General features: G+C 48.4%; 1 protein-coding gene across 2 annotated transcripts in view; it reads left to right on the top strand.

Annotated features, from left to right (window-relative positions):
* The window catches only part of CHRM2 (cholinergic receptor muscarinic 2), a 954,551-nt gene that overhangs the window by 370,505 nt on the left and 558,425 nt on the right, over positions 1-25,621 (top strand). For both annotated transcript variants that reach the window (XM_069628762.1, XM_069628763.1), the window contains exon 2: positions 259-345. The gene's annotated coding sequence lies outside the window, so the exon portion shown is untranslated. The remainder of the gene's footprint in view (positions 1-258; positions 346-25,621) is intronic.

Here is a 25,621-nt window from a genome sequence, read left to right as displayed (position 1 = left end):
GAGTAGGGTGGCTTCCACGTCCTCGTGCGCAGCTATTGTCCCATGTAGTCTGTGCACTTACATCTGTGCACACGTTGGAATGTGTTTGCCTAACTGCATGAGTAGAGCACACGACGGGTGCTTCCCCCTGTACTTTCAGTTATCAGATGCCATGGGCAATGTTTCGGCAATAATATACACACGGCGAGAACAGCTACATTCAAATGCACTAACGCTGTTGAAATAGGGCTCTAAAATGGCATTTTTGTTACTATGCAGGGCAGGCGTTGCCGGAGGACTACATTATCGCTGAGTGGTGAAGATATAAAGAAGAAGCTCACTGTTCCCTGAAGACACATTCACATGGTAGGCCTGCATCTTTTTTTCAGACAGCAATATTTCCTGGCTTGAAGGCATCCCTTTTCCTTCACTTCCCCTCTTCGTGTGTTACCAGCAGGTAATATTTCTGATGCAACTTTGCTTTCTATGTCATATTTCACATCAGTTTCATGCTTCAGGTGAAAATAGCAATCCTGGTTTACACTGTTGTGATTTATTCATTAGGCAACAGTCCCCGGGCTGTTATCTGGGCCTCCCTGCGGTTGGTCATCGGTAGGACAATAAATAGCAGAAGAAAACACATCAACCCAACTCATCCAAGCCCTTCATAACCACGCCCACCGTCTGAATCCCCTCAGTGTTGTGTTTTATAAATTCCATTGTATGCCCCCCAGAGAACCCCAGAATAGCAGCCTCTGAGATGTGCTTAATAATGGCAGTGCTTGGCAGTAGCACTTAGGCTTATCTCTAGGTGTTAGGCTTCCTGCACTTGGCAGCACGCTCTATGTTTATCAACATTCTTTAAGTTGGAGGGCACTTCTAGGTAGTTATTGACTGAGCGCCGAGTTAGAGAGTCCTGAGACTAATAATGGGGCCCTACTGTAAACCTGGTCAATATTTCCTTGAGAGTATCATCCCCTTTTGAGCATATTGCTATTGTGAACTGGCCACTTTGAATTAGAATCACTTTAATCTGGCATCTGACAAAGTAAGGGGGACACTTTTTATATTACCATGCCGCACTGTGGAAACTGGATACTGTTTATTTAGAAAACAATACACATAATGTTTCGCCTGGTAAAGATAAATAAGGATGCTGTCAAAGTGTTGGCCCATTCACACTTAAGCTCTAGCACTTCACAACTCAAACCCCAAACTAGGATGGAAACACCCAATCACTCACTGTAAACAAATACCTGGGACCTGAAAATGGGCCCAATAGCACTGACACTCTACCATTAGAAATGGACTGACTTAGTTCCACCAACAAGTTACTATGTACTTAAATCAGGTGAGGAATCTGGCAAGGCAAGCTCCTGCCAGTGACAACGACAGGCTATCTATCACCTGTCATCCATACTCCACCCACACACTAAACCAGGAAAACTCAAATTTCCGGTGCACGTAATAATTGTCAGACAGGCATAGCACCAACAACACTGCCTGGTTCGATAATGGATGTTCAGGTTAATTGAGTACCAGTCCTTATATCTAGGATGTACTCGTAATTCCGAGAGAATAGAAATTGTTGTTACTGTACACCGAGAAGGTGTTAGCTGATTAGCAACTGCAGACCCAATAAGACACAGGGATGACAATAGACCTGCAATCGACTAGCCCAGTAAAGGTTTGGAATCGGCCAACTACGATTGCATAGAGACTCACACATACCAATATACTAACTCTCTCCTCTGCACCAACAAACAATAGAATGCAGCTATACCCTTCGATACATTTGGCCCAACTGCACATATAACTACACACCACCATGAAAACCTCAACCGTCTTTAGAATTCAGCTATACCCCATGAAGAATCATCCATGTTGCACACATAATCCCATATACAAGCACCACCTCCGACAGAATGCAGCTACCCCTAAGTCAAATCGGCCTTGTTGCACTGCACACATTCTACTAATCTCACACAACCACTGCACCACGCCTAGCATTAGAATGCAGCTACACACCCCGAAAATCACCTTGGCTGCACACTAACTGAGTGCACCCAAGCACTATTTAAAACCGGCCTCTCGCCACTGAACTGGACTACGGTCCACGAGGATGTTCAACCTGCAGCACTTTGAGATCATACCAATGGTAAAAAAGGTACTATACAAATGCCCAATAACATAACAAAGCAGCTTGCTGATCTCTGAGTTGATGTTAAAAGCGGTCACATGCCTAACATATACATGATTTCTTCATGCTCGATAAACTAGGATTTCATCTGCTCGATGAAATATGATTTCTTCATGCTTGATGAACTAGTATTTCATCTTTTCGTGCTTTAAAACACTTGTGTATAGGCACGTTTTAAATGCCATATCATATCAAATCATCATGCATGACAGAGAAATAATTCAGGCAGATGAATAAACAGCTTGTCAATCATCGTCCTTTATTTAGACAAAGCACAGGTGGATGGGTTCAAACTTAAAACGTTAATGATTGAGTTTTCCATTAATTCAAGGATGCAATTCAACTCTTATTTGGATCTATGTCCACAGATCTCACACAAAAGGTTGCAACTGCGGATTGAAGCACAAAAGGCTGCATTCGCTGGTGAAACATTCTGTGCGCGGCTCACTCATGGTCACTACGCGGCACCCCTGCCCCCATCCACACATTCGCACCCTCTCCCCCACTTACCTGCTGAGGACTTTGGCCTCCAGCTGCCTGCTTCTCTGCTTCTTCGGCGCTCTGTATGCTGCGGCACGGGAAGCCGGGATCACAGCATAGCACGCTTTTGTGCGCAACCTTTTGTGCCCCGGGCTCCCGGCGCCACGGTATGCATTGCAGACTGCATACCTATTATATGGACTGTGTAATGATTTATCATGAAGAAGCTTTTCTTGAAACGCCCATTTAATGGGAAGAATGAGGATGTCCCAGGAGATCAAAACATTGCTTATTTTGGAATGAGTGCCAAAGATTTGTGGCATGTGTTTCATGCGGGTACCCTGTGTGTGATGCTTGGTACTTGTTAGTGGGTGTAATGTGAACATGCATTTTTTTTTCTCCATAGATACAAAGTCTAATAGAAGACACATACTAGCTGGTACTTGTGGCAGGAATCCCCACTTTCTAGAGTGATATCACAGTGCTGGATATTTTAGAATGCCTCTCTCTGCTGCAAGTGGGAGCTAGGACTTAAACCTCTAGCGCTGCTTATATGAAATGAAGTCTGGAGTTGTCTCACTCTGCTGCATGAGTGGTCAGGGGTCTGGAGCTGCCTTACTTTGTTGTCTGTTTGCCAGAGCCATTCGATTCCTCACTCTCCTGTCTCTGTGAGCTCCAGAAATTAGTCGGCCATCTTATTTTAGTATTTTAGTTCATTGTTTAAAGCCTTGCTCGGGAGCAGCAGAGCACTGTACACGGTTTGGGTATCTTTGCATGCACATATTGGATCGTTTGCTACCTCACTTGACTGTTTGTGTGAGGAGGACCTTGTGCTACCTCAGTCTGCTGCTTGTGTGAGCTTGACTGTGTTCTACCTCACTCTGCTGCTTATGTGAGCTGGATCTTGGCCTACCCTACTCTGCTTCTTGTGTGAGCTGGATCTTGGGCTACCTCACTTTGCTGCTCTTGTGACCTGAATCCTGTGCTACTTCACTCTGCTTGAGTGAGCTGGATCTTCTGATGCCACACTCTGCTGCTTGTGTGATCTGGATCTTGGGCTACCTCAATATGCTGCTTGTGTGACCTGAATCCTGTGCTACCTCAGTCTGTTGATTGTGTGAGCTGGATGTTGTTCTACCTCAGTCTTCTGCTTGTGTGAGGTGGATCCTGTGTTACCTCACTTGTCTGCTTGTGTTAGCTGGATCTTGTGATGCTTCACTATTCTACTTGTGTGAGCTGGATCCTGTGCTACCTCGCTCTACTGCTTGTGCGAGCTGGATTTTGTGCTACCTTACTCTGCTGCTTGTGCGAGCTGGATTTTGTGCTACCTTACTCTGCTGCTTGTGCGAGCTTGATCATGTGCTACCTCACACTTCTGCTTGTGTGAGCTGGATCTTGTTGTACCTCACTCTGCTGCTTTTGTGACCTGGAGCCTTGAGCTGCCTCACTCGGCCACCAGTGTGAGGTGCAGCCTTGATATGCCTCACTCTGCTGTTTGTGTACTCTGGGTCCTTACACTATCTCACCGTGCTGCCGGTGTGAGATGATGCTTGCTTGTTACCATAATGTGTGGCCTGTGTAAGTTGGTGCCTTGAGCTGAGTCTCTATGCTTTATGGGTAGGCTGTTCTGTAAAGCAGCCTCCCTCCATGTACTGTGACGAGCTGGAACCATGATCCTCCCTGCGCTGCCTCCGCCTCGCTCTGCTTTGTGGCAGTGGGTTACATGAGATTCTGCTAATATTCTTATTATGGGTGACCTCCTGTGTCCTTTTTCTGTTTGGCTTGAGTGCCCATGTCAGCATTCATTTCTAATAGGAAGATCTTTTTCAGGGAAACTAGGTTAACCATGCACTTCTGAGCATAATGAAGAAGGATAAGTGCAGATAAATGTGTATAATCAACATAGTAAAGGTCATGGCCAGAGACAAATCTAGCTCTGGCAGAAGGTGGCTTCCACTCCCTGTCTGGCATCACTGAGAGGAAAAATCCAAGAAGCATTCCGGCCAGTGCCCGTGCGCTTAGGACATCTGACAGGGATTACCCTCACTAGAGTGTCATATCAGTACGTTACTACGTGACAAATTCAACATAACACATGACAATTATTCTTATGCCCGAAACCCTGTTCCTGCAATGTATAACTTGACCTTGCTCACAGGGGATAAGGACTAATCAAGCGGGTAATAAAATGGCCAACCTGTGCACTGACGTGCCCATGCTCAAACCTTAGCCCCTATACACCTCCGTGACTTACCCTTAGACTGTCCCTTTTTAACTGATGGAGGAGTCAAGAGTTCATTGACTGGGCTGGAAGCGCCTCAATATGCACATGCATTGTCTTTGCCCTTCCTTTGTGCATTTTGGAGTCTTAATAGCCAGCTTTGATCGGACTTCAGAGAAGGTCCATCTTGAACCGGACAGATTCGAGTATGTTACCCTCATACTCTTTGCCTCCAGTCTAGTTTCTGGGGTCAGGACGCCATGTTCCCTCCTGGAGACTCATCTGCTTCCATGCTACGGGAGAATGTGATCACACTATTGGCAGAAACTATGTTGGGTTTGCTCCAACACAGAGTTCCACACATCTGTTGCTGGAAATGTGTTTGATTGCTACATTAAAGTTCCATCTCTGCCGTACACTGAGCCTACTCCCAAGGCACCTGCCGGGCCTTACACCGGTTATATCCACAAGGGCCGGGGCATACAATTAGAGCATCCGGTACCACATACATGCACGTGTAGCCCTTTTCTTTCTAGACCCTGCCCGGGACAAGGGAGCATCTTCTATAACCCAGGCCAGGGCAGACCCCACAGGAACAACCCCCACCCCGAACAGCTGGACAGGAAGGGGAGCTAAGCAACCTGCAATAAAATATATTAAATCAAACAGGAGGTGGGCTACGCCCTAAGTTCTCACCTGACTCCAGCACAGTAACACAGACACCAAGGGGGCTTTTTTAAGGGATTCCAAGGGGGACCCCTTTTTATTGTATAAATAGCACTATGAGCACATCGCTCAGAACAACTTGAAACACTGTGACACTTCTACTTCTTTTCCCTTGGCATCGTCTCCGTCTGTGGGCTCTGCCCCATCAGCAGACCCTCCCTGAGAGGGGTGAAAGGTAAACCATTTAGTTGGAACTGACAGACAGACCCCTACCCCTTACCTGGCACCACACATTGCAGAGGCAGACCAGGACAAGGGCTGAGTGGGTGGTGCCATCACAGAGACTACCTGTGGCAGGCCACCACTTCCCTTTCTCACCTCACACCTGTGAGGAATTCGACCATCCGCACGGTGGGTGTGTGCTCAACTGGGCTTTTTTAAAATTTTATATGAAAATGAATGATGGTAGATCTGGAAAATGTGTGGGGCTAATCTGCACTTATTTTCCTATGCTCACCGCATGACAAACACATAGACCTGTGTACTCTGGGTGGACACAGACTACAGGCACCGTCCACCTGTCATATTTAGTTGGAATGTGACAGCCAAGAGTACATCAAGGCATCTCAGAAGTGGGAAGACAAAACCTTCCCCCTGCCATGGTCATCCCAATTAACTATCAAAGGCGGCATGGATCTACCTTTTCCTCTTGTGTAGGCACTGCAGATGGTGGCAGCAATTAACATAATTAACATACTAATAGAGTATTCTTCAAATTGAGCCTGGCTGCAGAGCTTAACAAGAGACAGGTAACCCCCAACAACCTTTGATATGAACTGTGTCAACCTATAGCCAGCTCCTGACTCTCATTATCAAGGGCAGTGACCTATCATGTTTGGCTCTATGTATTTACAGTAGCCATCCCTGCAGGGGGACCCCATTCAGAAGGTACAAGTATGTGGTTTGGTGGTGACCAAACGTCTGGTCCTCGCTGCAGCTTCAAGGGAGACCTGCTGCTTTATTCAGGAACCACAGAGAGCTCAATTAACCAGAGAGACCGTTTGATCCACAACAGACAGGAAGATGGCTGGGAATTAGTATTACATGTTTTCACCCCTTTACCTTTTCTGATGCAAAACGTTCTAGGTATAACCTCATGCATACAGGAGATTGTTGGTGGGGAACCAGGATTGGTTCAATAAGGTAGACTTAGCCTACACCATTCACTATGGCCCATTTTGCTTTAAAACAAGGTTGAGCCCCTCTTTTGAGCAGATCATCTGAAGACTTTGCAAAGGACTAAGAGGAAGAACTCATTTGGACACTGGCTGAAGGTACAGTCTGCCTTACAGCTTCCATCAGTGAAGGAAGGCCAGTATTCCAAAGAGGGAAGCAAGATCCCTCCCCTCAACTTCTCCAAGGGAACAGAAGTAGATACTGAATCCAAAGTGCCCTGTTAGGCTCTGCAAGCAAGCTTCCTAGGTGGGAAGTGCCAGAGAGTCTCTGAACCAAACCAAGGACAAGGCCGTTGGCTGCAACACTTTCCTCAGCTTTGGGCCGTCCACCTTAAAGGATGACACGACCCAAGTGAAGAAGCTAGGAGGAGTGCACTGACAAGCATCTACCCACGTCCACCTTAAAGGTAATTTTTGAGCCAGTCCAGTCCCTCAAGCTGCAACCGACTGCACTGCTGACTATTGTCATACCACAGTCACTAACGTCGTCCAAGACGCCATAACCAGTGCTTCAGACCTGCCAACCAGCACTCAGACAATGATTCCTGACCCCGAGCCACCGTGTAGGACAGTCTGCAGCCGTCTGTTCAGCTGCGCTCGTGGAACAACCTGATGCCTGATACCAGCAGCTGTCTCCCATCTTGAACTGTCTCAAGAGCTGCAAAGCGTCCCGGTACCGACTCAACACTGCCAAACACCAAGAACATCTACACGCACAAGGTACATTGTTGTTCAGTCCCCCTGGTCCATCTCCGAAGGCCCCTAGTGACATTTTGCAACCCATTGCTCCCTTTGTGCTGAAACCAAGCATCCTTCAACATTACAATTGATTACTTCAACGACTACCTTGCTGTCAGTATCCAGAGTGCATCTCTTTTCTTCATGAAACTGTCCTCTGTGTTCCTTTACAGGGTTGGTTGTATTTTGTTGTGTGGTAGAACTGTCTGTTGTAATAATAATAAATTAGATATTTGTATACAACCTTGACTGGACAGTCCCTTTTATCATTGGGTACTAATTGTATTTTCGCTCTAACCAACATCCACGATCTTGCGGAGATAAGCCTGCCGTTCCGTACATGTTGCCAGAATTGAACACAGAGGTTTATCTTTTGCTTGTGTTTCTATTTGGGTGCCTTCTGGTGTACTAGAGGTGTGGGGCTGATTGATGGATTAGAAACCGATATTCATCCCTGGGCCACTGGTGCCCCAGAAGTTGATTTGTCACATTCAGGATACTTCATTTCACTGATCCTTATCTAAACCCCCATTTATATAAATACATAACTGACTATATTTACGTTCCTAAATAACCAAATACATCCATAACTCTAGATAAATATATTAACATATGTACATACCTAAACACAAAATCACAGTTATTTCCAAATCTGTACATGAAAACAATTGGCGCATTGGTTGTTAGGGTGTGACTGCTGCAGCCAGCCACACTTTTCTCCTTACTTTTGCCGTGTCCATCTTTGTGGCATGGGCAGGGCCTGCCCCATAACTTGTATCACAGGGGCTGGCTCGCTCCAGGCACTGCTCCTCACCAGTGGTGCCCCTTTCATCATGTGAGGCATTGAGATTCAGTAATTGAATTGTTAAGGATGGTTGGTTGGGTACCCACCTGCGGATGCACAATTTGGAGCCCTTCGATGGTGCGCCATCACTGCACATGCCTCCGGGCCTTCATGTACCCCCCCCCCAGATCACTCACCCCATCAGCCCCCGCTCGCCATGTGCACTTCCTTGTTGCACACCCTTCTTCTCAGAGGCCAATCTCCTATTTCCCGTCATGTCTTTATTAGGCGTCTCCTTGTTCAGGTGTGTCTTCCACAAGCATCTCTGCCCTTCCAGTATCCCCTGCCAAAACAGAGCTCTGCAGCGTGCTCCTATCAGGTGGCACCTTCACTCTTGTTCCAATGCGGATTGGCAGCAAGTCTCATGGGCAGGAGTTTGAATGCGTCACACTGATGACGTTCTGGAGCAGTTTTAGACAGTGGGTGTTGTAGACAGTGAGGAGTGGCCAGGGCTCAAGTCGAGGGTACACACGCTCGTGGGGGGGGGGGGCAAAGTCCACCCACTTTTTTCAGAGGGTGGACTCCGTCCCCCCCAGCTAAAATGATAGATATTGAATGTATGCATTAAAGCCAACACAGGGATCGAACCACAGTCGTCAGGTTTGTAGGGTGGACACTTCACCACTGCACTGTACAACCTGATGAAAATAGCAAATAACTTAGGGTAAAATGTCGCATTACGGTACCGCAAGTCTCAATTTGTTGATGAGTCCCCCCACTTTAATTTCTAGGACTTGACCCCTGGGAGGGGCGATAATCCCTGAAAACGCTGGGTGTCTCTTGACTCAACCTATGTTTTGAACTCTTCTTCCAGAGTCTACTCTTCGGCTGTGGCCAAGACTCCTGTGTTGGGGGTCTTCGTGAGATGAAGGGAGAGTGCTCCGCAGGTGAGACTGTGCCGTTGGAGCACTGCGGATTCTGACACGTGCTGCTGCCATAGACTCCGCCTTTTCACACATGCATATGCAACGGACCCTTCCTTTCCCGATGGGAGAAGGAGATATGGGGTTGCACAGAGTTGAAATGCATCCCCCTCTTCTGGGTGGACCCAACCAGGCCTGGGTATTACTCCCCTTATCGTTGATTGAAGGGCAATAGGACCCTAACTCTCATTGTAATAAACACAGGGGTTCTCTGAAATAGCACCCATTAACAGGATATGGGAATGTGGCCAATGCCTGTATTCAGTTTGTTGGTATTCATATCAATAATAGGAATGGATCCTGGACATACTAGTGCAGTTTCTAGTTCTCTGTGGTGTGCCTTGGCAGGTGCAGTAATCACATTAAGCATGACAACAATGTTCTTCACAAAGGAAATTACTCCTATATACCTGTCATCCCTGATAATGTACCCGGGGCCTATCAAGGTGCCCAGGGTTTCTGGAACCATCAGAGTCCTAAAGCTGGGTTACCTGTGGGGCGACCCTTTGCCCAGGACCTGCTGGTATGCAGGGATAGACTACCACCCCTCACCTTATGGCATAAGGGACTTCTCCCACTATCTCTGTCAAGTCTCCTTTTAAGTTCCCCGTGGGGCAGCGCTCCTCTTCCACACATACACCAAAAGGTAACCTGCAAGGGGTCACTTGTAAAGCAAGTTGCCTGCTGTCTCAAATCTCTCCTTCTCTTCACCTCACCATACCTGAACCTGTCATAATTGTACTCTGTTTCCATTCTAGACCGCTTGGGTAGGGTAGTGGGGGCGTCACCCTCATGGTTACAGGGTTGCGTTAATCTCTACTTTTCTTCCTCTGCCCTTAGTTTAGATTCCTCTTAGATAGCACAGTGAGCTAAGTGCACGCGCCTGATATTAGTGTGCAGCTTGCTGTGGCAGGTTTGAATCCCGGCAGGGTCAACTCAGCTTTTCATCCTCCAGAAGACGATAAATTGAGTACCACTCTGTGGGATAATAATGCCATCTGTTATTTCAACGCTCTGAGACCTATGGGTGTGTAGCGCTATATAAGAAATACGTTGTTATTATTAAGTACCTACATCTTCCTTGTCCGTCAGTCTGTCATCAATCCATAATGATGTCCAGTACCTTTCCTGGGGCCTCTTCCATGGTTAGGCACTTGGACTAGCCCTGCTTCGGGGACCTCTGTCATTATGGTTTGATCCACATAACGGCAGCTTGTATATGGATTCTGACTCCGCTCACAGCACCACTCACCTCGAAACAATCTACTACCCAACATCTTCTGCTCACAGACAGCCTCTGCTGCCCTGCCTCACAGTCATTGGCTCAGTCAACTATCACTCATGCAGCCACTGTAAAACAGCTCATTCCTCCAGCCTAGCTGGAGAGAACCCGCTGTCACCGAGCGGTAGACCCCGCCACCCCAATGTAGAGTCACTCAGCCAATGAACAATCAGCCTGACCACGTAACAGGAACTACAGATTGGAAAGGTTAGGTGCCAGGAAGCAGGTTCCCATTTCCTGCGCCGAAAAAAATAGAAAACGACATCCTGAACCCAATTAAATAACATAGGGTTTGCACACGTGCTTCCTTCATAAGCTAAAGCTCTGTAGATGCCTCAATTCCCAGAACCAGACTCTGTTCACATTTTGGAGGAGGAAACATGGAGAAGTGGGGTGACTCTTCTCATCACTCCTTTGACAAGAAGAATACGTGTTAACTACAAAAAGGCACGTCAGGCAAAATCTACAAACAGATCAAACAAAACCCGAAATATTTTCCCTACTCAGCTTTTAACCTATTTGTAAAAATGTCTCCAAGCAACGCAGCAGGCAAGTGTGTTTGTGAGCCAGCTTAGTGGCGCCATTGCTTTACTCCTGATAAGCAGTCAGCTCAGAGTGTGGTTCAAAGTGATGTTGTCGAATATTACAGGCCATACACAACGAGACCGATTTTGTTCACCCTGGTTGGTGCGGCCTTCATTATTTGAAATATATCACTAATTCGGGGAGAGGGGGAGGTTCAATCCCCAGCCCCTCTTTGACCCGATCCCCCACAATCTCACCTTAAAATGGAGGGGTTTCACCCCCAAACTCCCCTTTGCTCCCCTGCCTGATCCCAACCAAATACATTACCCTGAACCCCCCTCCCATCACAGACACACACACACACGCACACGCGCACACACACACACACACACACACACAGATACTCACACACCTGCTCTCTACTATCCAACACCTTTACACATAACTTATCCCCCACTCTCACCGCACCATGCTACAAACATTCTCCCACAACATACACACAGGTAAACAAACACACACACACTTAACCGCTTCAGCGTTTTCTTCCACCTTCCTGCCAGCACTGGACAGGGGTGTGACAGTTTGATTTAGCAAGACCGTTCATCGGATCTGAGGCAGAAGTTGCTCAAGGTCCCATGTTTTTGGGTCCCTTTCGTAAAATATTTTTTTGACTGATCAGGGCTTTGCGGGCTTCCACTTCCAGGCTCATATTGGTGGTGCTCAAAATGGAACCATCAACTACAGACCCCTGTCTGGAGGTTAATAGGTGTGCTCTTTAAGAAGTTAGGTCATCTCCAACTCAAAAAAACTAGAAACTATATTGCTTTTGTTGTGAAAACTGTATTCGTTCTCGTTGCAAAACGAGGAAGTAATGCTTCAGCAAATCATTTAATTTAACAGCCAAATCTACTCTACTTTTCTTCTTTTTTTTAACATTCTGGTACTTGCTTTTATAAATGCAGGACTACAGGCACCATAATGCAAGGGACAGGGCAAAATTGGCTGGACTGTTAAAGCAACCAGACTGGACACGTTGATGTAGCCATGGTCACTTGATGGTTGCACTAATTCTCACAAACACCAGGTGTTACGCATTGGAACACCTCTGCCATGGCGGTCTCTCTGCTGGGGACCGAGATGCTCAACATAGAACACCATCTCGGAGGTCTGTTGCTGTTGTAAATGTTTACCATGCTAAAAGTGTGACGATGCCAAGCAACGTACTAGTGGTCCAGCGCATTGCCGTGTTTTAAACCGCGTTGAGTTATTGATGGATAAACTTCACTTCCTTCGACGCGTAGAAGATTCACCAATATTCTAACTGGTCGCTATTCACTTCCAAAGGGATCTGGTCTTTCCCTATCACAGATCCCCTGCACTGGAAGCCCTCTCTGGCCATCCCATTGTCTTTTCTCACAAGCATTAAAGTGCTCAATCCCCCTCCAATTGACCCCAGACCCATACGGATGTTGCCTAAAATAGATTATCAGAGGCCAGAGGAAGAGGTACCAAGAGACCACGAGCAGAAATACCACTAGCACCCATGCAGCTGAAAACTCAAAGGCGCATTCATATTATGAGGGTCTGCATTTAGTGGTCCAAGTGAGCGGGAACGGTCTGGACCAGTGTTCCACTACTTTTATTTTTTACTGCTAATAGCTGTACTACTTTTTGCAACCATTTTTACCATTCCGGATCTGTTCTTTGTGAAGTTAAAGCACACTTCTCCACTTTACCACCAGATATCAGTTACAGTTACACTGAAATCTGTTTCAACTGAATTGGCTGTCAACCAGCACGGCTGCAACCCTTGGAAAAGGTGTTGCACGTTGCCCCCTTCCTTTGTACTCTTTCCCCTGTCGGAGTCACAGTTCCACTACTTTTTTGGTACACTGCTATCACTGGGCAGTTCACCATATAGTACTATCCCTTCCCACTCAGATGCAGGGTAGATTCAGTCCATACCATTGATCCCGGAGAAAGATTAACAAGACCCTTTGGCTTCGGGTGCTTGTTTTGGGGTTCATTTAATGTGGTCCTTCATTTGTATATCTCTTCCCCTGTACCAACATTCATTTTCCTCAGAGCAGAAGTTGAGAAATATCTTTCTTTCTGGATTATAGTTGAGTTTTTTGTAAGGAGACTGACAAAATGTTTTCACAGGAAATTAGGTAGTAGCTATGTGGGTGCCAGGTCCGAGCAGCCACAATAGCTTAGGAATCTTTCAGGCTGTCAACCGGGAAAGAAAGCAATACAATACAAAGCTCCAGGTGTTCAGAAAAGGTGAAGAAACCTGTAACCATCAGATCAGGTAAGAGGTCTGAGACACCACTCAAGAAGACCCAAATGTTGCATATTCATACACAGGGCTTGCACATGAGGGACCTGTGGGTGGGGGCGGCGGGGGCTACTGAAGTCCCCCACAAGGCTTTGTAACATGCCCTACCAATGCCTGAAAGGGCGAGTCATGGTATTGGGGAACTTTCATTCAACCATTCTTGAGGTGCTGGGAGGTAGGGGAGAGGTGTTGATGGGTGAAGGAGAGCAGCCAGGGTGTAAGCGTTGAGAGCCGGTTGTCACCCTTAATAGTGACCCACAGAATTCCGGGGGTCACGGAACTTTGGGACCAGTGACCGGGTGAAATTTCACATGCCACGCATGCCAGAGCTTGCTGCCTCCTGCAACCTTTTCCGTGCTCTTGGAGGATGCAATTATAATATAGCATGAGAGGTTCCAGGCTCTCTTCGTGAGGGGCATGCCAGAGTTTGCTGCCTCCTGCAACCTTTTCCGTGCTCTTGGAGGATGCAATTATAATATAGCATGAGAGGTTCCAGGCTCTCTTCATGAGGGGCATGCCAGAGCTTGCTGCCTCCTGCAACCTTTTCCGTGCTCTTGGAGGATGCAATTATAATATAGCATGAGAGGTTCCAGGCTCTCTTCATGAGGGGCATGCCAGAGCTTGCTGCCTCCTGCAACCTTTTCCGTGCTCTTGGAGGATGCAATTATAATATAGCATGAGAGGTTCCAGGCTCTCTTCATGAGGGGCATGCCAGAGCTTGCTGCCTCCTGCAACCTTTTCCGTGCTCTTGGAGGATGCAATTATAATATAGCATGAGAGGTTCCAGGCTCTCTTCATGAGGGGCATGCCAGAGCTTGCTGCCTCCTGCAACCTTTTCCGTGCTCTTGGAGGATGCAATTATAATATAGCATGAGAGGTTCCAGGCTCTCTTCATGAGGGGCATGCCAGAGCTTGCTGCCTCCTGCAACCTTTTCCGTGCTCTTGGAGGATGCAATTATAATATAGCATGAGAGGTTCCAGGCTCTCTTCATGAGGGGCATGCCAGAGCTTGCTGCCTCCTGCAACCTTTTCCGTGCTCTTGGAGGATGCAATTATAATATAGCATGAGAGGTTCCAGGCTCTCTTCATGAGGGGCCATTCATAGTGAGGTTCAAAATGGAGCCCCTAGGGTTACACCGATGCGCTCAACACTAACTCGTACCCCAGAGCCGCCATTTAACAGGTTGGGTTACTCCACCTGCTCTGCAACTTGACTCGCAGTTGCAAGATCAAAATCACAGATTGGAGAAATGAGCAGCTTTGCGTTAGTTGCCTGGCAATACTCCTATCAGTGCATGCGGCAATGTTAAGCTAATTATTAAAAGAATCCTTGCTCTGAATCCCGAGAGATATTGCAAAGGTGGTAGATATTTTGGCGTTCAGCTCTCCTCTTAAATATGCTTGTCATGTGTTTATGTATTTAATGCAGACATTTCATATTTGGGATTCGTGCGGCACGTTGACACTGCTTTGCGTCGTGAAGCGTGATATCAACGCAATTAAACACATTACACGAAGTGAAATGGGAAGTTGGAATCAGTCTTGTTTAATTTGGCGCGCGAGGAAAGAAATCCGAGAAAGACAAAACAAATAGGATGTTTTTTTTTCCTGGCTTTTCATTGGCTTATAGAGGGGCAGGGGAGGGGAGGCCGGGAAAACAGCCATCTCCCCAGTGTGACCTCGAGAAGAAGGGTACTGCGCTCTTATGCAGCAGCTCTGGGACTACGTCAAAGCGCTCTTGCTTTATTGAATGCTTATATATAGAGGTGAGTAGCTCAATAGAATTAATACCAGCCAGGACAATCAAGTGTTTTATGTGCTTTTAAAATTCCTGTAAAATTCTCTCCTCTAAAACATTTTTTTTAATGATATTGTGTTTTCATATACAAAAATAAAATGTATTCAAACAGGAACGTGACAATTTAAGAATGTATGTGAAAACAGAGATCTTCCCATACAAATCATCATCTACTCCTCCTTCAAAATAATTGGCATATCAAGTGATTTCCTTCCTTCCTTCCTTCCTTCCTTCCTTCCTTCCTTCCTTCCTTCCTTCCTTCCTTCCTTCCTTCCTTCCTTCCTTCCTTCCTTCCTTCCTTCCTTCCTTCCTTCCTTCCTTCCTTCCTTCCTTCCTTCCTTCCTTCCTTCCTTCCTTCCTTCCTTCCTTCCTTCCTTCCTTCCTTCCTTCCTTCCTTCCTTCCTCCCTCCCTCCCTCCCTCCCTCCCTTCCTTCCTATGCAAGGCCGAGGGGGAATTACGAGTGCTAAGGGCCACCCGTCATTATAGTATTATGACCACAGGAACACACAGTGTTAAATTGACCAATGACATAAAAGACACAAACAAGCATCAGACATGTATTGTTTTGTATTTTTTATTTTGCATTTTATTTATTTGTAAGGCTCTTTCACCAAAGCGATGCACATAAAAAGAACAATACAACAATTTGTGAAACAAAAAGAACAACCCAACAGAAGAGCAGTTGTGGCAAACTGGAAAGTAAATCATTTTTAAGAAGCAACTATGGGATGCCTTCAAAGCGACCATACGAGGAGTCCTCATTAAAATGGGAGCCCAGAAAAAAATGGAGAAGGAAGCCCTGGAGAGGTCTCTGAGAGGGAAAATAGCCCAACTCCAGCTGGGGGGGGGGGCCTCAGATGAGCCACTAGAGCGGGTGGCCACCCTGGAATACTACAGGCTCCAGTTGAAGGACTTCCTGCTACACAAAACAGAGAGGAGTCTACAGCTGATAAAGCAAAAGTATTATGAGAAGGGGGATAGAGCAGATAAGATTTTAGCCTGGAAGTTGAGGGAGGTCCAGAGAAGTAGGATGGTGAAGGTGGTGAGAAATCAACAGGGAACGTTGGGTTATGATTAGGGCTGTACCAAATAGCATATTTAGTATTCGGCCGGATACCGAATAGTTTGTCAACTATTCGGCCGGAGCCGAATAGTGAGCCGAATAGTTTTTTTTTTTAGGCAAACATATTCTAGCACATACAAAATCAGCATTTCAATGAATAAACTAAGGAGGCATTCTATTGCATGGGTACATATTTATTAATTGGACACATCTCTGTAAGCTTATGAGAAAAGACAAAGAAAAAATACAAAAATTACGGGAAAAGCCCTCACTCTTAGTAAGAGTAACCTGTAAGGGGAAGGTTGTATTTTAGGAAAACAAGCCTTTCAACATTTTCAGCTAAGAGGCTGCTTCTGTGTTCGGAATAAATATCTCCAGCTGAACTGAACACTCTCTCGCTGTCCACACTGTCCACAAGTGTTGCAGGATTAAGAAAATGCACAATTATTCCACTCTTCACATTTTGTCACAAGTCTACAAGAACAAATACATGGCCCAGGACAACTGGATCATAAGATCAAGAAACTATGGCCTAAAAGGAACAAACTATGAGACTCTTTGGGACGCAGAAGTCCCATCACAGCCAGTGGGACTGAGATCCACTCATAAAATATTTCAGACACAGAACTCTATGGAGGGCAAGGCTAAAAGCAACCCTGCGGGCTGCTCCAGCAGGGACATCATGGCACAATGGAGGGGGTGGGGGAACATGGGAGAACATTGCGGGACAACAGTGGGGGTGGGCGGGAACATGGGAGATCATCATGGGACAATTGAGGGGTGGGGTAAATAGGAGTGCATTGCGGGACAAATGTGGGGGTGGGGGAACATGGGAGAACATTGCGGGACAACAGTGGGGGTGGGGGTAAATGGCAGAACATTGCAGGACAACAGTGGGGGTGGGCGGGAACATGGGAGATCATGTGACAATTGAGGGGTGGGGGTCAATGGGAGTACATTGCTGGACAACTGTGGGGGTGGGGGGAACATTGGAGAACATTGCGGGTCGGGGGGCACATATCCCCAGCTACCGGCTTTGGCCCGGTGGCCCGACAAACACAACATTATTGCGGTGAGGCCGCGGGGGTTCCCTGTGGCCCCACAGACTCACCGTGCTCAAGGGGTGAGGGGGGCACATTTCACAGCGAGGCTGCCGGGGTCGGCAAAGTGCCCCGGCGGCCTCATAACTCTGGGGGGGCCGCGGCCCCCCTATGCAATACAATCTCGGGCCACCGGCTTTGGCCCGGTGGCCCGACAAACACAACATTATTGCGGTGAGGCCGCGGGGGTTCCCTGTGGCCCCGCGGACTCACCGTGCTCAAGGGGTGAGGGGGGCACATTTCACAGCGAGGCCGCCGGGGTCGGCAAAGTGCCCCGGCGGCCTCATGAGTCTGGGGGGGCCGCTCATGTAGGAGCGGCCCCCCAATGCAAAATAAACGTCGGGCCACCGGCTTTGCACCGGTGGCCCGACAAACACAACATTATTGCGGTGAGGCCGCGGGGGTTCCCTGAGGCCCCGCGGCTTCACCGTGGTGAGGGGGATGGGGGGCACATTGGAAATCGAGGCCGCCGGGGTCGGCAAAGTGCCCCGGCGGCCTCATGAATCTGGGGGGGCCGCTCCTGTAGGAGCGGCCCCCCAATGCAAAATAAACGTCGGGCCACCGGCTTTGCACCGGTGGCCCGACAAACACAACATTATTGCGGTGAGGCCGCGGGGGTTCCCTGAGGCCCCGCGGCCTCACCGTGGTGAGGGGGATGGGGGGGCACATTGGAAATCGAGGCCGCCGGGGTCGGCAAAGTGCCCCGGCGGCCTCATGAGTCTGGGGGGGCCGCTCATGTAGGAGCGGCCCCCCAATGCAAAATAAATGTCGGGCCACCGGCTTTGCACCGGTGGCCCGACCAGCATACATGCAATTACTGCGGTGAGACCGCGGGGGTGCAGGGCACCCCCGCGGCCTCACCGTGATGAGGGGGTATGGGGGGGGGGTCACTTACCTGGTGATTTCTCTGGGTCCGGGTGCTGGCATCTGCTGGAATCCGTCTGTTGGCATAGGAAGCGAGGGAAGGGAAGAACTGTTCCCTTCCCTCGCTTCCTATTTCAACACGTTAGGCTGGTTCCTCTGTGGTCAGACTGCAGAAGCCAATAGGCAAACAGCTTGTTTGGCTTCTGCAGCCTGAACACTGTCAAACATTCTATGATTGGCTGTCATCTCCCAAACAGGGAGAGGGCAGCTAATCATAGAAAGTGGACTTCGGCTTCGAGTCCCTAAACAGAAACTATTCTGCCGAAGCCGGATAGCTGTATTTCAGCCGAACTTCGGCAGAATAGGGACTCGAAGCCGAAGTTCGGTACAGCCCTAGTTATGATACCCCAAACATAGATAGGGCCTTTCGTCGATACTATGAAAAGTTATATTCGACTGAATATGGACGGGATGACGCCCAGATTGAGGGGTTTCTGAACTCCATTCAGGTACTGGCCCTGACACAGGAGGTAGTGGTGGGTATGGAGGGACCAGTGACAGAGGAGGAGGTAGAGCAAGTGATTAAGGGGATGAAAGTGGGGATGTCTCCTGGGGAGGGTGGCTTCATTGTGTATTTTTATAAGAAGTTTTGCTCCACCTTGGCCCCGCACTTAGTGAAGGTGTTTAATGCGGTACTAGAGGAGGGAATCCTGCCAGAAACCATGATGGGGGCTATAATAGTGGTGTACCCAAGGAGGGAAAAGACCCAACGGAATGCTCCTCCTACCGACCAATATCGCTCCTAAATGTAGATGTAAAAATTCTGGCCACGGTGGTGGGGAAGCGAATGGAAGAGATAAAATCCAAAGCTGGTCCATGGGGACCAGGTGGGCTTCATAAGGGGAAGACAAGGTTCGGACAATATCCGAAAGACAACAGATCTGATCCAGTACGCCCAAGAATCAGACCTTGAGGCGAGCTTGCTTTCAATAGATTCTGAGAAAGCTTTTGATAGGGTCGAATGGAGATATATGGAACTCCTCCTCCAAAAAATGGGTTTTAGGGTAAACATCAGGAACTGGGTGACCACATTATATAGAGCCCCAACGGCAAAGGTGCAAGTGAATGGAAAGTTATCGGAACCAATTCACCCTTTCACGGGGGACAAGGCAGGGATGCCCACTCTCCCCTTTGATATACACCCTCACGATGGAACCCCTTGCTATAGCGGTGAGAGCCCATCCGGACATCAAGGGGATTGAAAGAGGTGAAGTGGAGTTCAAGCTCTCTCTGTTCGCATATGACATTCTGGCATACCTGGTGGAGCCTAGCTCCTCACTCCCCCCTCTCCTGTCCTTAATGACCACCTTTGGGCAATTCTCAGGGTTGAAAATTAACACATCAAAGTCAGTAATACTCCCCATGCGGGCTTGGGACCCGCAGCTGGATCCCTTGGACAGGTATAGGGCGATTGTAGTAGGGAAAGACTCCATTCGATACCTGGGCATTCTCCTCACCAGGGACCTCTCAAGGCTAGCCCCAACCAACTACGGCCCCGCAATGGTAGGGATTACATCGGATCTGAGAAGATGGGGTGGGATGATCCTGTCATGGTATGGTCGCATGACAGCGGTAAAGATGAATATCCTGCCGACGCTGCTGTAACTTTTCACAGCACTCCCAATATGTGTCCCTGACCAAACCTTCTGGGAACTACAGAAAGCAGTGCAAGACTTTATATGGCAAGGAAAAACCCTGAGGACCGGGAGGGCTACTCTAACACTACCCAGGGAGGAGGGGGGTTTTGGGTTACCAGATTTTCTCCTTTACTACTGCGCCACCCAGTTGCATGTCCTTCTGGAACATATGAAAGAGAGCATGGGAACCTACTGGACCTACCTGGAGGACATGGATGCCCACCCTCTTAAGGTACGTGACCTTCCCACGCAAGTTCATCCCAAGTAGGTTAAAAGCCCATCCAACCTTGGGAGTACTCTGGGCGATTTGGAAAGAAGGGCTCCCGACTGCCCACCTTACTTCATGGCCCTCCCTGTTGACCTCACTCTGGTGACACCCTCTCAAACTGGGTAGCAGAGGGTTCCGAAACGCCCAATCCTGGTCAGAAAAGGGAATGGAATGGACGGGGCAGATGTTTAGAGAGGGCGACTTCCTCTCATACGAAGAAATGGGGGAAGCTCTAGGGCAGGGTCAATCTCCATTTTTGAATACCTACGACTGAAGGGCATTCTTTGCGATCAGACTTGGGGTCAAAACCTGAGGAGACAGCTGACTCCCTTTGAAAAACTATTGGACGCTGCGACTACAAGAAAGGGGACAGTGTCCAAGATGTATAAAATATTGAATACTAACAACCTAACGGAGAGGAGGGGATTTTGCTCATTCTGGAATGAGTTAGCAGGGGAGGCCCTCTCGGAGGACGCATGATCGAGGATATTCAAAATAGCGTTCCGTGGGAACTTATTTACATCAGATATGGAGCATAATTTTAAGATCCTGCAGGGGTGGCATAGGAACCCATTGAAACTGTCAAAGATGTTCCCAGGGGTGTCACCCAGATGCCCGAGGGGGTGAGGCTGGGTTGGAATGAGGGGCCACATGTGGTGGTACTGCCCACAAGTCCAGAAGTGTTGGGAGAATGTAAGGGGTTGGATTGCGGAGGTTACTGGAGAATCACTCCCACAGAATCCGGTGATGATGCTGTTGGGCCTCCCCCCGGAGGAAGCGGACATATACAGGTACCGGAGAATGTGGGAAACAATGTTGAGGGCGGGCAGGGTGGCCCTGGCGCAGAAATGGAAGAGCCCGGTCACCCTTCCAAGGACGATTGGCAGAAAAAATTAAAGAACATGTTCCTCATGGACAAATTGACCGCAATGGTTAACAATGATTCTGGTACATTCCAAACGAATTGGAACGGAGTGCGACAGTCATGGGGATGGCAGGTTCATTGATACCAAGGGGATGCTCCTGCACAAGAGGGGAGGGGAGGGAAATGTGAGGTAATTAATGTGAAGGGGGTGACCTATGGCCCGGGGTACTGAAGATGTAACAAAGCCTACGAAGATGTTTATAAACAACTCAGCTCCCAAGCACCGGGAAAAATAGCACTTATGGAAGCTCCTACGGTTAAAGTTCTGAATGGAAAATCCAATAGGGGGAGGGATGGAGTTGGGGTGGGGGGATGGGGAGGTGGAAGGGGTTCGGCTCAAGTGTCAGATGAATATGTAAAGACTGTAACTATAATGGGCCCGGTTGTTGTAATATGAAAATGTTAATAAAACCAAAGTTTAAAAAAAAAGTAATTTGTGATGCCAAAGTTAGAGGATAAAATATAATCTGGTAGGGGTAAGACCACAAGTAAAGGAGTATAAACGTACCAGGTACAGGTGTCTTCACAGATATACAGGAGCGAGTGCACTAGAATTAATGTCTACCTCATGCCACTTTCCTCAGACGTCACTGTGGGAATGCAAATGCGCCACCAATTTTCTCAACCTGCCCAAGCAGCACCAAAGACATTTCCACCACAGGCTCTTTTGTGTGCCCACTGCAATGGCACAGAAGCAATTTAAAAAGGGATTTACGCCCCTGCACAGCAGCTGCAGGCATGCAGAGTAGATGGTCCTTAGGCCTTCCGCTTGGCTGCAACAGTTTGGGGTTTTTTGTGTGTCAGAGCTTCCACAGGTAATGGGCTCATTATAGAACAGATGGGGGCAGGTGAGGGGTAGAGTAGGCAGCCCGTTCTAGCTGGCCCCACCACCCACATATGAGCAGCACACACCCCTTGGAGGGACAGAACGAGTCCACATTTTTGAAAATTGAGATTCACCCTGTGGGAGGCTCCTTCCTCCACTTATGTAGTCATCATTGCATTTCTACTCTGTTATTATCCCTTCCTTCTGATGTATTCCCTAGGCAGACATCCAGAAATTACACTATGTGAAGAAGGCGAAGCACCTTCATTCTCTAATGCGTTCATACATAAAAAAAACAGCAAAATCCTCTCTTACACTGGAACTTCTTGGAATTTGGAATTACGAACCTGCGTCTTGGCCTTTATGTGTCATTGGCTCCTTTAACGATGTAAACGACATGGCAGGAGAGGCGTACTTTACCTTTGGCCTTCATAAATAGGACGGTGGGAATTTATTTCATGGGGTCTATCTTTTAGATCGGGATGACATCTACAGTGTTGTCAGGGCAACTCTCTGATTGTCTTATGCTGGGTAGTCTTGGCCACCCAAGGGCTTCGAGGACTTGTTCAGCTTTGAGTGAAGCATCTCTCCCTGGTCCCTTAAATTAACCAGGTCTCCTCCTCCTGTCCCGTTTACGTATGCCTTCTGCAGTTCATGTTTCCTTTTGTTATACACCCGCCCTCATCTCCCTGCCTCCTTCCCATCCAGTCGTGTTTGGATTATAACCATGCCCTTTATGTTTGTCTAGCTGCAGTCCTCCTAAATCGCCACCAGGTGCTCCAGAATTCTGCCGCTCTCCTTATCTTTAGTCTGCATCGCTCTGCTCATGCCACGCCTTTGATGATCACATTTCATTGGCTCCCCATTAAGCAGAGGTGCATATTGTCTTCCACTTCTTTTCCACTGGGAACACCAGCTATTGGTAAGAAGGCACCGAGTGAAGAATGTTTTGTGAGGGGTACGGAGAGCCATGGGTGAGCTGTGCTATGCATTCATTGGCTGACAGGAAATAACCGGCACCGAACATATGGCCCCCCAACGTTCTAACAGGAAGCACTCATGCAGGAGCATTTAACAATGCATAACTTAGATGCCTCTCCATCTCAATGCATCTCAAAAAATCACTGGAGCCCAATCCAACAGGCCCCTTATATCTGCATATACTAATAGACGGATGTAGTAATCTGGCTTATGTGTTTCCTAGGGGAGGAGACGTGTAGTAATATGGCTTACAGAGTAGCAGTGTGTGTGAGGTCATCTTCTAGTGGAATGTTTGGGTGGAAGTGTTCTGCTGGGTGACGGTTGGTCAGTGAGAGAAAGCTGTGAGCAGAGAAGATGGGTGTGGGGGTGAGCCCGGTGTTTCCCTTGTGATCTTGTGTCCCCTACCATCCCCGTGTCGGTGGAGGAGTACAGGACAAGGACAATAAAGAGACTAAAAACCTACCTGAAGTATCGGAGGTCTTCATTGTTACACTGGCGACGTGGATGGGATGATAGGTGGACTGCCCTTCCAATGGCGCTGCTGGGGGGGTGCAGCACTCCTGGAATACCGCCCCCGTGAGCCCCCCAACACCCAGGCGGGCCTGTGTCCTGTTGGCCCATCGCATCAAGTTTGTTGCCCCATGTGAGGTGGTGCCTTGAATCCCTCACCATGTTGGAGGGGTAGCGTTGGACGCATGTGGCCTCTAGGAGTCTACGAGGCCGAGAAGGAGAAGACTGCAAATTGCTAGTGGCCGTGCTGCAAAGTTGCCCACTGGCTGGCGCTCCTCTGGGCTGCATTCCTGGAGGCCTTGGTGCTGTTACAGATGTGCGCCAAGGTGTCCGCACGGCGCTGCTGGTGAGTCGTGGCTGTCATAGCAGTTATGAGTCTAGGTAATCTGCGGCTGGTGGAGAGGTGCGTGGCCGTCGGGGAGTGTGTTTCTGCATGCTCCCGCATTGCGCAGGGCAGATGTCTCAGTGGCAGGGGGGGGGTGCGGGGAGCTGATTGGAGGCAGGCTTTTGGCACTGGCCTGCAGAGCGCCATGGTCGGCGTCAGTCTGGCGTAGCAGTTGTCTCTGTGTCCAGCGCTTGTGCGAGGAGCAATTAGGAGGCAGGTCTAATTTTCCGGGGATAGAGAGCAGAGTGTTTGGAGTCGGCACTTGGCGTGTCCCCTGGTGCCTCCTGCGTCCCCTCAGGAGGTAGTGGGCGGCTGTGAGGCCATCGGCGTGGAGATGGATGATTCGGCCGCGTCCTGGGGTCTTTTGGCTAGGCGAAGACTGTGGACGCCTAATTCCTTCCTGGGTTTTCCTTCCGTGTCCACGGGAGTTGTCTCGATTGGGACAGGGAGCGATGTGGACATTGTAGAGCCAGAGAGCATAATGATGACGTTGTTTTCGGTATCAGCTCCATGGTTCAATCACCAACAATGCCGTTGGTGTTCCTGCAGGTCATGTTCCGCCCACGTTACCATAGAAATGGACCACAGGATGAGGCTGAGAGGAGATACGCTTCAAGTAATAACAAAAGAAACGTGGGCCGATCTGTAGACGACGTGCGCAATGTGAGTGGACTTCTGGATAAAAAAAATAAACAAAAACAGCCTGGTGAGGATTCAGCAGGAGATGGTCGTGAGTTGTCCCGGACCTGGCATAGAGAGCCAGCAGGGGACTGCGTGTCATTCCTGGTTCTGTTGCTGCGATCTCGGTTCCTTCCTCTATGAGGCCCTGGGGTGTTTTGAGGAACCGGATGGTCAGGAGTGGTACTGGACCATCGGTTAAGACAGGTCAGTGTTTTGGGGGCCAGTGTTATGTTGTTTTTGTGTTGTGGCCCAGGTTTAGGGTGTGGAGTACAGCTCCTGGTTAACGTAAGGGGGATTGATGTTGTTGAGGCAGTTGTCTGTTTCCAGTGGTGTGCTACTTTTTGGCCTCGTAGTCCATTCAGGTCCTAGTTGGTGATTTTGTTGGCAACATCACTGTTTATCTTGTTTCTTCCATGGGTTTATGGGTTATTCTTTAGTGCTGGAAGCAAGGACTTGCGGGAGGTATCTGCCAGAGACTGGTGGGAGGTAGCTTGGTTGTGCAGAGGGGTTGTTTTTATCTCTTGCATCAGGATTGATACTGCATTTGGACTTGCGGGTGATTGTTCCAAGGGACTAGAATATTCATGGACTTGAGGGTGGTTGTCTACGGGACAACGTTGATTGGGAATGTAATGAAAGGTACTGTCATGCAAAATTTCACCCCAAACATGATAACTTTATGAATTGCATAATATCTTATGTTTTCATGTCATGTTGTGTTCATAGTGTGTGTGCGTGCAAGTAGTTCTGCACGTGAATTTGCATGATTCTTGGTATAGACATTTTGCCATGTCTGTGTGTGAGAGTGCGCATGAGCTAGTTGACAGCAGGGGTTTTTGTTTTTCATGGTGCCCAGTTTTGATATTGGGGTGGGTCGCTGTGTGTATGGTCATGGGTTGGATTCTTTTCCCATGTGTGTGTGTGGCAATGATTTTCTGTGGTTTCATAGTGCCTGGTTTGGTCCCAGGGTAGGTCGCTATGGTGTTTTGGTCCCAGTTGTGCATTATTCATGGCTGTGTGGTAGGTTGGATGTGGTGGTTATGGCGTGGTGTTGTGGTCATTGGTGCCTGATGTGTCATCAGGGTAGGTCA

The sequence above is a fragment of the Ambystoma mexicanum genome, chromosome 12 (assembly GCF_040938575.1).
Source record: "Ambystoma mexicanum isolate Mex_15411 chromosome 12, UKY_AmexF1_1, whole genome shotgun sequence".
Taxonomy (NCBI): Eukaryota; Metazoa; Chordata; class Amphibia; order Caudata; family Ambystomatidae; genus Ambystoma; species Ambystoma mexicanum.
Note: the sequence above shows the minus strand (reverse complement) of the source record. Positions and strands in the feature narration are given on the sequence as shown.